At 42.2% G+C, this 14,679-nt stretch overlaps 1 protein-coding gene across 1 annotated transcript in view; it reads right to left on the bottom strand.

The window, feature by feature from the left end:
- LOC132830726 (LIM and SH3 domain protein 1-like) overlaps positions 1-14,679 on the bottom strand; it is a 155,488-nt gene that overhangs the window by 87,901 nt on the left and 52,908 nt on the right. The window lies entirely within an intron of this gene.

Raw genomic sequence — 14,679 nt, forward strand, 5'->3', positions numbered from 1 at the left:
CTCAATGCTTTGCTATAAAAAGACAGAGCAAACACAAAATGTTCCATTTTCAAACTTCTCTCTTGAATGACAATCTTCTCAGTGAGCATCAAGTCATAACAGTCAAGCATATCAACTATTAAGGAATGGCATTCTTCCTCAGTTCTCCAAGAGATAGTGTCCACCATCAGATTCCTATTCACTTGGTGTCTCTATTGATCAATTTATGAGGTAAAGGAATATGCCATTCAGCCTCTTGGAGCTTGCTCTATCATTCAATCAGATAATCATTTATTCATATCTTAATTCCATCTATGTTGTTTTTTTTCCCCATTCATTCATAGGATGTGCGTTTCACTGGCTGGGTGAGCATTTATTATCCATTCCTAATTGCACAGAGGACAGTTAAGAATCAACCTTATTGCTGTGGGTCTGGAGTTACGTGGAGACCAGACTGGACAGTGACTTTTCCTGACAATAGACATTAGCTCTATGGTCTCCATTAAACCATTAACTCCAGAACTTTGCTTTGGTGGGATGTGAACCTCGATCCTCGGAACATTAGCTTGGTTTAATAAATTACCAACGCATCAACCCCAGTTTTAAAAAAAACAGAGATATTTCCCAAGGCTACAATACCACCAAGAGCACGAAAAGGCCATTTGGCCCAGGACACTTAAATATTTCAGACAATGGTTCCACTTTAAGCTCCTCCACTTTCAGATAAACACCCCAAATATACATGGAGCTCAACTCTGCAGCAAACATTTAGCATTAGAAAACCTAACAGTTTTCCAGGAAGTGGATCTCTTTCAAATCCCTTCTAGTGGCTAGTTTATATTTTCACAAAGTTAATGACCGAGTACTATTCCGAGAGAGCTCTCCCTGCCTCCCCTTAATAGCGTATAGCTTACAATGATTTCTCTGGATCAAAAAGTGTGATTCATATTCAGGAAGGTTTCTGCAAACTGTTACGGACACAGTGTAACCATGCAGTCATGTACAGTGGAACTACTGCTGCAGTATAATGGTTGGCTCTATATGGTTCATTTTAGATTAGTTACAGTGTGGAAACAGGCCCTTCAGCCCAACAAGTCCACACCGACCCGCCGAAGCGCAACCCACCCACTCCCTTTACCCCTTTATCTAACACTACGGGTAATTTTAGCATGGCCAATTCACCTGACCTGCACATCTTTGGACTGTGGGAGATTAGATTAGATTACTTACAGTGTGGAAACAGGCCCTTTGGCCCAACAAGTCCACACCGACCCACCGAAGCGCAACCCACCCATACCCCTAACCTAACACTACGGGCAATTTAGCATGGCCAATTCACCTGACCCGCACATCTTTGGACTGTGGGAGGAAACCGGAGCACCCGGAGGAAACCCACGCAGACACGGGGAGAACGTGCAAACTCCACACAGACAGTCGCCTGAGGTGGGAATTGAACCCAGGTCTCTGCTGCTGTGAAGCAGCAGTGCTAACCACTGTGCCACCGTGCCGCCCACAAATTTTAAATACTCCTGTCACCAGCACAGACAATCCCACCCCACATTCTCATGATTACTGATGCCATGATTATCATTATAATATCCATTCTCATTTATACAATACTTAATTGCCCAAAGCCAAACATGCAAAGTCTACATACAATAATTGAAACAGTGTACACATGTTTGGGGAGTCGAGGCCAAAGCCAGGAAAAACTTAAAATTAGGACTTGGCTACTCATGAATGCTTTCTGAAAACATTTCATTACTCACTGATGGGTGATGGAAATCTGGAGCTCCTTCCATCTAAAGGCTGCCAAGGTTTCGGTCAATTGGAAATTTCGAAACGAAGATTTGTGGATTTTTGTTTGGTAAGGCTATTGAAGGTTATGGAGCCAAGGCGCCAAGATGGAGGTGATGGCATTATTATCGTTAAACTAATCGAGATGGCTCAGTGGTTAGCACTGCTGCCTCACATCACCAGGGACCCGGGTTTGATTCTACCCTGGAGCGACTGACTGTCTGTGTGGAGTTTACACATTCTCCCCGTGTCTGCGGGGGTTTCCTCCAGGTACTCCAGTTTCCTCCCACAGTCCAAACATGTGCAGGTTAGGTGGATTGGCCTTGCTAAATTGTCAATGGTGTCCAGGGATGTGGAGGCCAGGTAGATTGGTCATGGGAATTACAGAATTACGTGGATAAGGAAAGGGGTAAGAGTCTGGGTGAGATGTGGACTCAGTGGGCCATGGGGATTCTATAACTCTAGGATTAATCCAGAAACACAGCCAGTGGGAGCTGATAAACTGGTGCCAAGCCACCCAACATTTGTCATTTGCTGACAGTCACATTAATGCTCAAGCTATTCCAGGGATAAGAGGTACAGAAATTATTATTAAAAAAAGAAACAAAATTCTTTGCCTCGTCACAATAATCTCAGTAAAAAATGTACATTTGTGGTTTGTAAGACAGGAACATTGCCCAACAAGTTCCCAATTTGAAGATAAAGGGCATGTTTGCTTTCCCCTTCCTTCTTCAGCCTAGAATTGAAAAACGTTGTGCAACATCATTTCAGTTTCATCTTTGCTGAGTGTAATCAATGAACAACTGCAGAAATCGAAAGAGCGGGGTCAGTTAATCAAGCCAACCTGGCCGGCTGACCAAGCCTAATGGTACAGATAGATCCTCCTGACCATGCCTAATGGTGCAGATTCATCTTCAGTGGCTGGCATGTTTTGGAATCAGATTCTGATCATCCAACAAGCCACTACCTACCACACACGAGTGACGTGGCATGGGAATTTCAGTGTAGGTATGTAAGCCATACATCCTAAACATTGTTCAATTATAATTGAACAGCATAATCCTTTGGCTATTCATAACAAGATACTAACTGTACCCAACCAGCTTGTGCTTGCACACATACTGTCTAACATTAGGTGTACTTCCGCAACTGAATGTTTGCTGAATAATTCAGGTTGCACAAGGACTTTTGCTAAAGATTGTCAGTTGAGTTCACTGCACAGTGGACTGCATACCCCAGAAGCTATATTATTGCACATGTCTACTTATTGCAGACAGAAACAAACATGTACACTGGACTTTACCTGTTTCAACTCAATATAGATGACAGCCATTTACTGGTTCATCTCTCGGAGCAATGTTCTGACCAATGAAAACAATCATCCTGCCAGGGTTAAATTTTTGCACAAAGCCTGTCTTTTTATTTCTGTATTTTGATTGTGGTCAGACATGGGAAAAGGTCTGTTTTAAGAATTAAGGATGTGGAAAGAATTTACACACTTTAAAAGAAAACCTTCCAGTACTTATTGCAAGTGCTGTTTACCCTGTTGTTTGTTCCACCGAGGGGCAGGTCTAAATGCAGACAAACTGGCACCAGGGATTGTGAACAAAATGAGATTCAGTCAGTAACAAGTTGCTGATTAGTCTGCAAAGTAATGGTAGTTGCTGATGACAAAGACCTTCTGCCTGCCAACAACAATGTGACAGGCCAGCATGCAGCTGATCAGCTTGTGGGTGTGAACCGGAGGATCAGAAGATAGTTGACCTCCCAAAAAGACATTGTCCTTTCGTCTGCAGTACAAGACACTTAAAGGTCTAACAAAAGCCAATTTAATGTCCATCAGCAGTGACTGGAGAGAACAAGAGGGAGCGTGAATGTAAAAGAGTGAGCGAGTGTGAGAGAGAGAGAGAGACAGAGGAGGACAGGAGGAGAACAGGAGGAAAGGGCGAGAGAGCAAGTGAGAGCAAGCCAAAAGGACCATCACAAATGAACTCTATGAACAGAGACCAATTAATTGCATTCCTAGGTTTTCCCTCCATCCATAACAACAATAGTTTCTTTTTCAAATCTGTCTGCATGTGAAGGGTAATTTTATAATGGGTTAAGAGCTTTAACTAGTAGAGATAAGCGTCGACTGCTTCTAATAGTTTGTTTACCCGGAGGTAAAATCTATTTATTTGCAATGCTAAGTACAGAAATCCAGTCCATGCTTTCTGTCAACTGGAGTATATCAGGCAGTTAAATTGGGCAATTGTGTGTACTTTGATACCTTTTGTATGATAAGAATTTTGTATTTTTATGACAACCCCAGAAATAGCAGGGATGGATTTCCGATGTGCTGACCCAAGGAGGCATGACACTTAATTGTCAATCATCAATAAAAAGGGTGTATCCACCATGGAAATGTCGCTATCAAAGTCCACTTGCTACCCAATCAGCACTCACTTCTCATGTGATATAAATGGTGAGTTTTTCTGTTCAATTGGTGTTCTTGCAAAATATCCTGCTAAGTATAAGAAAAGCTTCAACAAAGTATCATTTTTAAGCAATACTCAAGCTATGTATGGCCAAAAGCTATTTCAATTTTTTTTTAAAGTTTCAAGATGTTTGTTTTAAGAAAAGCACTTTTTTTATGTACATGTGCCTATGAGTTTTCTCCCAGGTTTATTTTCTGTAACATTCAACAGATTAATCATTAATTCCTCAAAGTGCAATGAAACCCTGGACAGGTGGCAACAGAGGGGGAGGGTCAATAAAGAACTAACCAAATTCAGATGCAGATAATGTTTTCCTGACCATCAAACTTGAAATAAAGCCAGTTTTAGACAGAACTCAGACCTGGGACTGGAAATTCCAAAACTAAGTTTAGAAACCTGGTTTTGCAGTGACTGCTTTTTCAGCTCCTGCTCCTCGGGTCAGGCATTAAAAATCCTGACACAGCCTAATATATTTCTCAATGTGTTCTGTGTACTTACAGATCGCACAGAGTCACAGATACAGGTACAAAAACGATGAGATGCTACCTGTGACACACAGCTTAAAAAAGGTCATCAATAAATCATTAAATTACTGCTTTACTGAAAGGTTCACTAAAATATTCATGAATTTACAAGTCCAGTGGAACCACGCATGAAAGTAAATACATTGACGAGAGCTACACTTGATCCCCGTGTGAAGAGAAGAATGAGACATTGTTCCTGTCCCCGAGTGCAACCCAATAGCTCCTGTTGCAGAAATGTAGCTAATGTGTGCCTGACAGTTAAAGGAATACAGGATCGGATTCAGCTGAGATCCCCTCTGGAGCTCAATAGCCTGTTCATAGGGCCAAATCTCTCCCGTGCACAATGACTACTTGGGCAAGATACTGGAAGGCATATGAAGCTGTTGTTGTACGAGCTTCAGGGCTCTGGAGCAACCTTGCGATGGTGTTACCGGGCTGCAAATCAGTGAATAGAAACACCACAGTCAGTGAACAGAGTTGAAGCACTCGGACAACTGCAATGTCCAACACTTTAAAACTCTATGCTGTAGATGACACCCCTCTCGAGAATGAATGAGTCTGATAGGACATGGGTACAACCATACAAAGATATTACATTAGACAAGGATCAATCTAAGAACACAGCACAGTAGCTCAGTGGTTAGCGCTGAAAATGTCTTGCTGGAAAAGCGCAGCAGGTCAGGCAGCATCCAAGGAACAGGAAATTCGACGTTTCGGGCATAAGCCCTTCTTCAGGCTTATGCCCGAAACGTCAAATTTCCTGTTCCTTGGATGCTGCCTGACCTGCTGCGCTTTTCCAGCAACACATTTTCAGCTCTGATCTCCAGCATCTGCAGACCTCACTTTCACTTCCAGCTCAGTGGTTAGCACTGCTGACTCACAGCACCAGAACCCAGGTTCGATTCCAGCCTTGGGCAACTGTCTGTGTGGAGTTTACACATTTTTCCCTGTGTCCGAGAGTGTTTCCTTCTGGTGCTCTGGTTTCCTCCCACAGTCCAAAGATGTGCAGGTTAGATGGATTGGTCATGCTAAATTGTCCATAGTGTCCTGTGCAGGTTAGGCGGGTTAGACTGGGAAAAGCAGGGCATCAGGGTAGTGGGGAGAGTCTGGTGCTCTTTGGCGAACTTGATGGGCTAAATGACCTACTTCTAAACTGTTGGAATTCAATGAGCAGAGCTTGTTATATCTAGGCTAGCCATTATCACAGCATTTAGCATGAATATATTATAAACAGAGTTACTTTGAAGGCTATGCCTAAAGACCATTCTTGTGGTTGCCTTCTCCTCAACCAAATCTCTCTAAACTTGGTGAGGCATAACACCATAAGAGGACCTGGTCTCAGGGCGAGTCCACAATCTCAGGCAAGGGCATGAGGCCGAGATAGGAGAATAGATTATGAGTAGGATGGGAAAGGAAGATAAACAAAGTACAAAGAAGTTTGGCAGAAAGCCTCACTGGGCAAATCCAATAGTTATGAAAGAAAGAAAAATGGGGAGAAGGTTAAAAAGGATCAGAAGAGGAACGTGAAACCAAGGTGCCGTAAACCTGGTGATAATTCATTCTCAGGAGATGGCCATTACTGACAAGGTTGCCATTCTTCCTCATACATCTGGTTGGCACGGACAGGTTGGACTGAAGGGGGTTTCCATACTGTACATCTCTACGATTCTATAACTTTTCTTTGGTGCTACCACAAAAGACACTTGATGGAGGCATTAACACTACCAGTGTTGGTCTAGAATAATAGTTCAAAGGGAGGCAGGTGCACAGTAGTAATGTCATGAGACTCATAATCCAGAGGCCCAGGCTAATACTCCGGGGTAAGCATTCAAACCCCACCATGGTAGCAGATGGAATTTAAATTGATTTAGTAATTCCAGAGTTGATCTCAATAATAATCGTGGAGCTTAAATGGATTTGCAAGTAGCAAACCATGTTTGACAAACCTGGGAGTTCTATTCTTAAAAAGGACACCATTAATAAAATGGATGAAGAATAATTGACAAAGGATGTACATATTTTCAGAAGACTTCCGATAAGGTCCCCCATAGGAGCTTGGTTAGCCAAATTAAAGCCAGTGGTATAGGAGATAACATACTGGCATGGATTAATGATCAACTAAGCAACAGAAAACAGAGCAGGAATAAATGGGTCACTTTCAAATTGGCAGACTATGATTAATGAGGTACTGCAAGGATCAGTACATGGGTACAGCTGTTCACAATACCAATTATTTAGATTTTTTGAGTCCAAATGTAACATTTCCAATTTGCAAATGGTTCACAGCTAAGCAACAATATATGTTGTGAGGAAGTTGTAAAATATTTTCAGGAGACACAATTTGGACAGGCTTAGGTGACATAGCAGGCTCTATTCCTGAGATGCTGCCTAACCTGCTGTGCTTTGACCAGCAACACATTTGCAGCTGTGATCTCCAGCATCTGCAGACCTCATTTTTTACTTGATAAATTGAACAGCCTCCTCCTGTTCCTTAGTAACCATCACAATTGACATAAGAACACAGCTGGAACCAGGGTAAATAGACAAGATCTTTTCCCTGAAGTGGGGGAGTCCAGAAGTAATGGGCATAGGTTTAGGGCAAGTCGGGAAGAATTTAAAATGGACCTAAGGGACAACATTTTCATGCAGAGTGTGGTTCGTGTATGGAATGAGCTGCCAGAGGAAGTGGAGGAGTCTGGTACAATTACAACATTTAAAAGGAATAGGAAGGGTTTAGAGGGATATGGGCCAAGTGCTAGCAAATGTGACTTGGTTAGGTTAGGAAAATCTGGTCGGCATGGATGAAGGGTTTGTTTCTGTGCTGCATATCTCTACACATTAAAGTTATAATTTTCATTAATGATCAAAATCAAGTTTTGGCCATTTCTCAATTCCCTATACCTTCCGTTATCTCAGCTCACATCGCTGGATTGGAACACTCAGCCTAAATAAATTCACGTTTAACACTGTCATTACAAGATGGTTCTTGCATTTCAGTCCAGTTCTGCTCATGTTAACCTTCTTGAGAAAAGGTAGCATGAGCCAGGATTTTCAGTGACAAGTGTTGACTTTTTGTCAGCAGAATAAAACAGAACATAAAACACAGTGACACAATCATGTGAGGAACTCCAACAGAGGGGGAAAGGGGGAGGCAGATGAAAAAAAAAGGGAGAGAGAAACAAAAAAAGTCCAGGAAACAGATTCGCAGTCATTAAAATAACATGGCAGAGTAACCTTGTGATAGGGAGGACCTCTGCCTTTAGACAATAAATCCTCTTCATCTTCCCTGACACACTGTCCCCAAAACAAAAAGGAAAACATTAAAATATAAAAGAAGAAGCCCCTCAATTTGATTTGTAGAACCCAATAATAGACTTCAGAAGTACAGAGAACAGCAAAAAAAACTTAATCCTTTGAAATATACATTAGCTTTCCTTGGAATTATCAAAATTTGTGTTTAGATTTTATCCCACATTCATCAGTCTAGGCATTTAACACTGAATACAACACATGCCAAGAATTGCAGAATGTTTCCAACAGTCAACAGATTCATCACAGTAAATTAGCTGTTTGAAAAAAAAACCTCCCTTGTCCCCCCCCCAAGGCTGTCATAATACACAAAATATCTGCAAAATCTCAATCGTGGTATAGCAGCTCGACCAGTAGGTTTGGTTTCTAAAAGAAGCATTTATACAACAGAAAATTAACAAAGGGATTAGGAAAAACTAGGCAAGATTTTTTGAACATTTTTCATAATGGGCTAAATGGCTTTCTCCTGCCTTTTTCATTTCAAAGGTTTACCATCAAGTGAAGTCATGGACAGGGCTAATGGCTTGTGTAGAAACTGAGTAAGTCAGAACTCTTCCGGTCACAAAAGATTCCAATATTATTAGATCAGGTTTGGATTTTGGAAATGTCAAGACCAGCAAAAGATTTGCACTTTGTATCGGATAGCTCAGGGGGTTTTGATTATTTAATAGACGAGTATCCTTAGGATAGAGATTGAGAAGTCAGGAGATAGGGCCGAAAAGTGGGGTTGAGATTGAAGATCACTGCTTCACTGGGGGAAAAACAGGATTATGGGGCTGAATGGTCTACCACCATCCCTATTTCTTATATACTTAAAGCAGAGAACAACATTAGTAAGTTACAACTGACATAAGTGCCTGGGTGGGTTTTGGGGGGAACTGAAAGTGGACAGAGAATCAAAGATTACTTAGTGTGGAAACAGGCCCTTCGGCCCAACAAGTCCACACCGACCCGCCGAAGCGCAACCCACCCATACCCCTACATTTACCCCTTACCTAACACTACGGGCAATTTAGCATGGCCAATTCACCTGACCCGCACATCTTTGGATTGTGGGAGGAAACCGGAGCACCCGGAGGAAACCCACGCAGACACGGGGAGAACGTGCAAACTCCACACAGTCAGTTGCCTGAGTCGGGAATTGAACCCGGGTCTCAAGCACTGTGAGGCAGCAGTGCTAACCACTGTGCCACCGTGCCGCCCATGAAGAAAAACATTCAGAGTTGAGGACCCAGCTGCTGCTGGGCAGGGTGGGGGGTGGGGACAGGGGACAGGGAGTGGAATGTACAAGCGATCAGAGTTGGAGTTGGGACGCGATGCTCTCTCTAAAACTTAGAGAGATGAAGTAAATAAAACAGGGAGGTGACTTATGGGGCACTTGGGTTGGCTGGACAGTTTCTATGCTTTAAGTTCTATGTAATTTTCTGAAAGCAGATACCTGGGAAGTTGCAACTGACTATAAATGGGGTGGAGCGAGCCCTTTGAAGGATGGGAATATTGCACGACCTCACTATCACTGAAAAGGGGAGACATGTCACTGAACCTTTTCATCTTTCATTCATCAGGACAAACACAGGAATGCCTAATTTCAATAAAGACAATATAGTATGTTAATCTCATTCTTGTGACTGTTCTTACCTCAGGGCCAGGAGGACCAGACTCATCCTATTGTTCCCCATTGCTTCACCCATGGCTAATCAGAACCAACTATTAGGATACAGCCATTGGGTTGTGACTGAGTTCAGGGCCAAGAGGGTGGATGAGGAGAGTTCAGTCAGGGTATGTTGGAATAGTGATATTTGGAAACAAAGGACGTATGAAGGTTTAGCAATGGATGAATTCAGGCAGGTGTGGAGCTAGGTTACATTACAGAAATTTGAGTATTTTCACTGCAGAGAACGTGGCATGGCAAATTTTACTTGAGGGACTGAATGTTGAACCACAGAGAAAAAGTATTTTTATGTCAATGCTAAACTCTTAACTTCTGTATTTTCAGCAAGTGTCTCTGTTCCAATTGCCTAGAAATGATTTATTTATTTTCTTCAAAACTGAACCTCATTTTCAAAACATTTCTGTCTGTGGGGAATTTGCACATTGTGGACAACCACATTATATGATGAAAACTGCAGCAGTGACATTTTTACAAGAATTCCAACATTCATTGCTGAAGCTGTGGACAGGAGTAAGTCATACACATTGCTGTGACCTTGCAAGGACTGCACAAAACACTATATAGGACAAACAGGAAGACAGCTAACAATCCGCATCCATGAACATCAGCTAGCCACAAAACGACACGACCAGCTATCTCTAGTAGCCATACACTCAGACAACCAGCAACATGAATTTGACTGGGAAAACACCACTATCATAGGACAAGCCAGACAGAGAACAGCCAGAGAATTCCTAGAAGCATGGCATTCATCCCCAAACTCCATCAACAGACACATTGACCTGGACACCATATACAAACCACTACAGCTGAAACTGACACCCGGAAACGGCAAGAACATCCATCAACAGACACATCGACCTGGACCCCAGATACAAATCACTGCAGCTGAAACTGACACCCGGAAGCGGCAAGAACAAACCAATATAAATACCGGAAGAAACATCAAAGCAGCGCTTCACACGAGGCTCCAACAGCACTGATGATGTTCCCTAGCCAGGGAACGAAACGTTTGCAGCAAAAACTTCCAGCTCGGCGAACAGAACCACAACAACGGATACCCGAGCTACAAATCTTCAATCAGATTTTAAACATTGCTGTGTATATCTGAGTCTCTACTTAGACAAACATCGAAAAACGAGACCATCCACAAGCTCATTTGTTCAATGCCAAAAAGTCAAGCCCCACTTTAAAATTGCAAAGCCAGCAAAAGGGATCAGCTTAGAGAAAGAGTGAGTGTCAGCCATAGCTTAGTGTGTAGTCCAAGCTGTCCCCGGTCAGAGGATATGGATACAGATACAGAGACCAAGCTCCAAAACCTAGACATACATTCCAACACTGTACTGAGAGACTGCAGCATGGTTGGGATATTGAACAGAGGTTCCATCAGATGAAACCGCACAATTTCAAGAAAGAGAGTTGGTGAGTATTTCCCAGTGTCCTTACTGACACTTCCCCACAGAACACAGCAAATTTCTTTGGTAATACATTGGTATTTGGTGGGGAGCTTGAAGTGCACAGATTGGCTACCCAACAAAATACATCATTAGATGCTTTGGCAAGTCCTGCAGTCAGAAGGGATGCAAGATTTGCCTTCATCCAGGTTAAAGTAGCTCAAGGTTGACCATGAGTTGGACAACATGAAGCAGAAAGAAGCATGGACTTCAGTCTTGCTGAGTTAAGATATTAAGTAAATTCCACCCATTTATTCCCCATGTGAAAACTTATTCTGCTTTTGCCAATCCTTTTTATGAGTATCACTGGTGGCTCGTTGAAGTGAGATCAGAACCCTGGTCTGTGCCGAATCAGTTAATCTCAGCCAGGGAACTAAAGGTAAAAAAGAAATTCAATATGGATGATCTTAATACATAGTGGATCAAAAGAAACAGATTTAATTAAAAGATAAAATACTGGAAATGTGGTGATCAGTTTCGATGTTCACTTCATCTCATTCTTTCTGTTGTGTTGGATTCAGAAGCTCACTTTTCCACTGGTATATGAAGGTAGAAGCAGCACTGTGAATGGATACTCTGGAAAACCAATCAATTCATGAGGGGTCATGCAGATGATGTTGGAACTGGACTCCCAGTGTTGAAGTACATCTAAACAGAGCTGTGAACCCACCCATAATCAAGAAAAAGTCAGCTCAGATCAACAGAAGTTATAGTTTTTCTTTCAAGTACTGTTGAAAAACATCAAGGAGTTCAGTTTTGATCTTTAAAAAGGGCAGCACAATAATTACCATGAAGGAACACAAGCGTTTGGAGCTATTTGACTGGCTCTGAGAATACAGGCCTTCCCCTCCCATTCCTTTTCAGCATTGACATTTTTTTCTACAATTATTCTATCAAGAGAATAATCAAATTGTTAGCAGCTGACCCCTCCCTTAGAAGGTCACAATATTTGTTGTAGCTTTCAAACCTCACGAGTCTCTCCTGCAACCAGCTTCTTTTAAAGGAAGTCAAAGTTGTCATTGACCAGCTCTCTCAATCCTATGGTCCATGGCAATGGATTGGATGGCAAGCTAGCAATTTACAATGTCAGAGGGATGCGAGTAAACAGGAAGATATGTGACTACAGACTCAAAACTTAAGGCCTACACTCCCACAAACTGGTTTCTAGGACAACATGCAAAGAGAGCAGAAAAACAGACTATTCAGCAGCAGGACTTCCCTGGTACACATGCTCCACTCAAGTCTACTCTTGCCCTACCTAATCTTACTCTAAACAAAGCCTCGATTGTAGAGATTTCCAAAAAATCTCACACATGGGTAAAAATGGGGCCTGGAATCATGTAGAGGCAAAGTGGATGCTGATAGTACATGCGATGACTAAACTTGTTTAACTCCTTTTTTTTAGGCCTCCAAATGTCACTTTCCGAAAGAAATGCACCGATTTTCATTCGATTGGATCAACACAAACAGCTCTCGTCACCTCCCCAGAGAAAAGGGCCTCTCTGTTCTGTGGTTACTCACGCTCTGGCATATTACCCCCCACAATTGGCGTTGAATAGAACCTCATAAGCAGTTCTGAAATTGGTACTTCCCAGGTCAAGACTCAAACTCAGGCCTCCACATTTACCAATAATAATCACGTGCCAGTCAACATTGTACTAACTGGTGGCATTTGCGGTTTAACTCGATAGATTCAAGGTTAGATAAGGCAAAGATAAACAAAAAAAAAATCAGTTCATCTGATGGCAAAAACTTGCCATAGGCACACAATGAAGTTGTTGCCAGATGCGAACAAAGACCAAACTAAAATCTGTTTGAGTAGGTGAAAACCCGTGCTGCCCAAAAAGCGGGTATAGTCAAGGTTTCAGCTGTAGTTTAGTTGGCCCTTTCCTCTGAAGGTTGTGGGTACAAGTCCCACTATAGTGATCTGAGCATAAAAAGTTCAGGCTGATACACTCAGGGCATTATTGACAGTGTCTTCTGGACTGGCAAAGGTGCCATCTTGTGACTAAAACATAAAATCAACCAGTCTTCTCAGCCATTTCAGAATGATTTAAAATATCCCATGGTATTATTTTAAAAGAGATATTTGTTACTGACATCCACCAGGAAGTTAGTCTTCTTCAGAAGATGACCCACTGGACTCTAAGCATTAACACTCTCTCTCCCTCCACCCACAGACCTGCGGAGTTTCTCCAACAATGCCCTTTAAAAGGAGGTAGATAAATTGACCAACGCAAAGTTTTTATTTAAAAAAAAAGGGGATGTTATTTAACGTTGGAATACTGACCAGAACATTGGGACCAGCCTCAAGTCTTGAAAACTCAACCGAAGCTTCTATACAAATTTGAAGAGAACAGTTTCACAAGATATCACAATTGTTTTGGATAATACATTGGACAGATTTTAGTTTGAAGATATGGAATGGAGGGAAAAACAACAGCTTCTCAACAAATGTTAGTGCATTCTATTTAAAAGATACTTTGGCTAGATTGTAAGTCTGAATTTTAAAATCAAAAATCAGATGAATTGGGGATGCTAACTGCAAACAGAATTTCTTGAGCAGTTTCACCTAAACAACAATTTGAGGTATGAATAAGCAAAGGAAGTGAAATCTTCGTGCCAGCATGGAAATTGACCGTGTCACTTCCTGTTTTGTAAGCAGAAACTAAATTGAACTACTGTGGAAACTGACTTCGAATGCCAAATAAGGCAGTTGCCCAGATGAAATTTCACATCCCAGTATATTACATCAAATTAAGTTTACATATTATCGGTCAAACATTCCCAGAAGCTGCAAAACACTAGAAATGTCTGGCAAGCAAGCAGAACAGTCACACAATAAAGACCAAGGTGCGTGTCCTCTCTGTCCTTCAGCTAAAGAAAAGCTACCCAGAGTTAGATTGTCCTCACCTGGAATGAGTTCTCGGTATCACAGGGAGCCCTCAAACAAGGCTGTGCATTGTTATCAGTATATTAGAAACAACATGTCAATCTACACAGTACGTCACAGTGTTGAGGCCAAGTTTCTCCTCCGACGAGTCTTTCAGAGGGCTTTTGCCCGAAACGTCGATTTCTCTGCTCGTTGGATGCTGCCTGAACTGCTGTGCTCTTCCAGCACCACTGATCCAGAGTCTTTCAGATTGACTCAGGTCGCCAGAACTAAACATGGTCTATTGTCAACAAAGTGGAAATACCAACGTCCCATCTCTAGGTCATGCCCCATAGGAGCTTTTGCTTTCGGCATGAGCAGTGAACAGCATTTCACCTCCAAGTCACTCGATCGTTGGCTCAAATCTCACAGCAGATCCTTGTACCCAAAATCCTGGATGCTCCAGTTTGCTATGTCAGGAGTTCTGCACTGGAGGAGAGTTCTTTCAGATGAAATTATGTTAAAGAGCAGGCCCCCTGCCTTCTCAGTAGATGGAAAAAGTCCCATAACGATTTGAAGAAAAAGCAGGGGGAGT

The sequence above is a fragment of the Hemiscyllium ocellatum genome, chromosome 32, assembly GCF_020745735.1.
Source record: "Hemiscyllium ocellatum isolate sHemOce1 chromosome 32, sHemOce1.pat.X.cur, whole genome shotgun sequence".
Lineage (NCBI taxonomy): Eukaryota > Metazoa > Chordata > Chondrichthyes > Orectolobiformes > Hemiscylliidae > Hemiscyllium > Hemiscyllium ocellatum.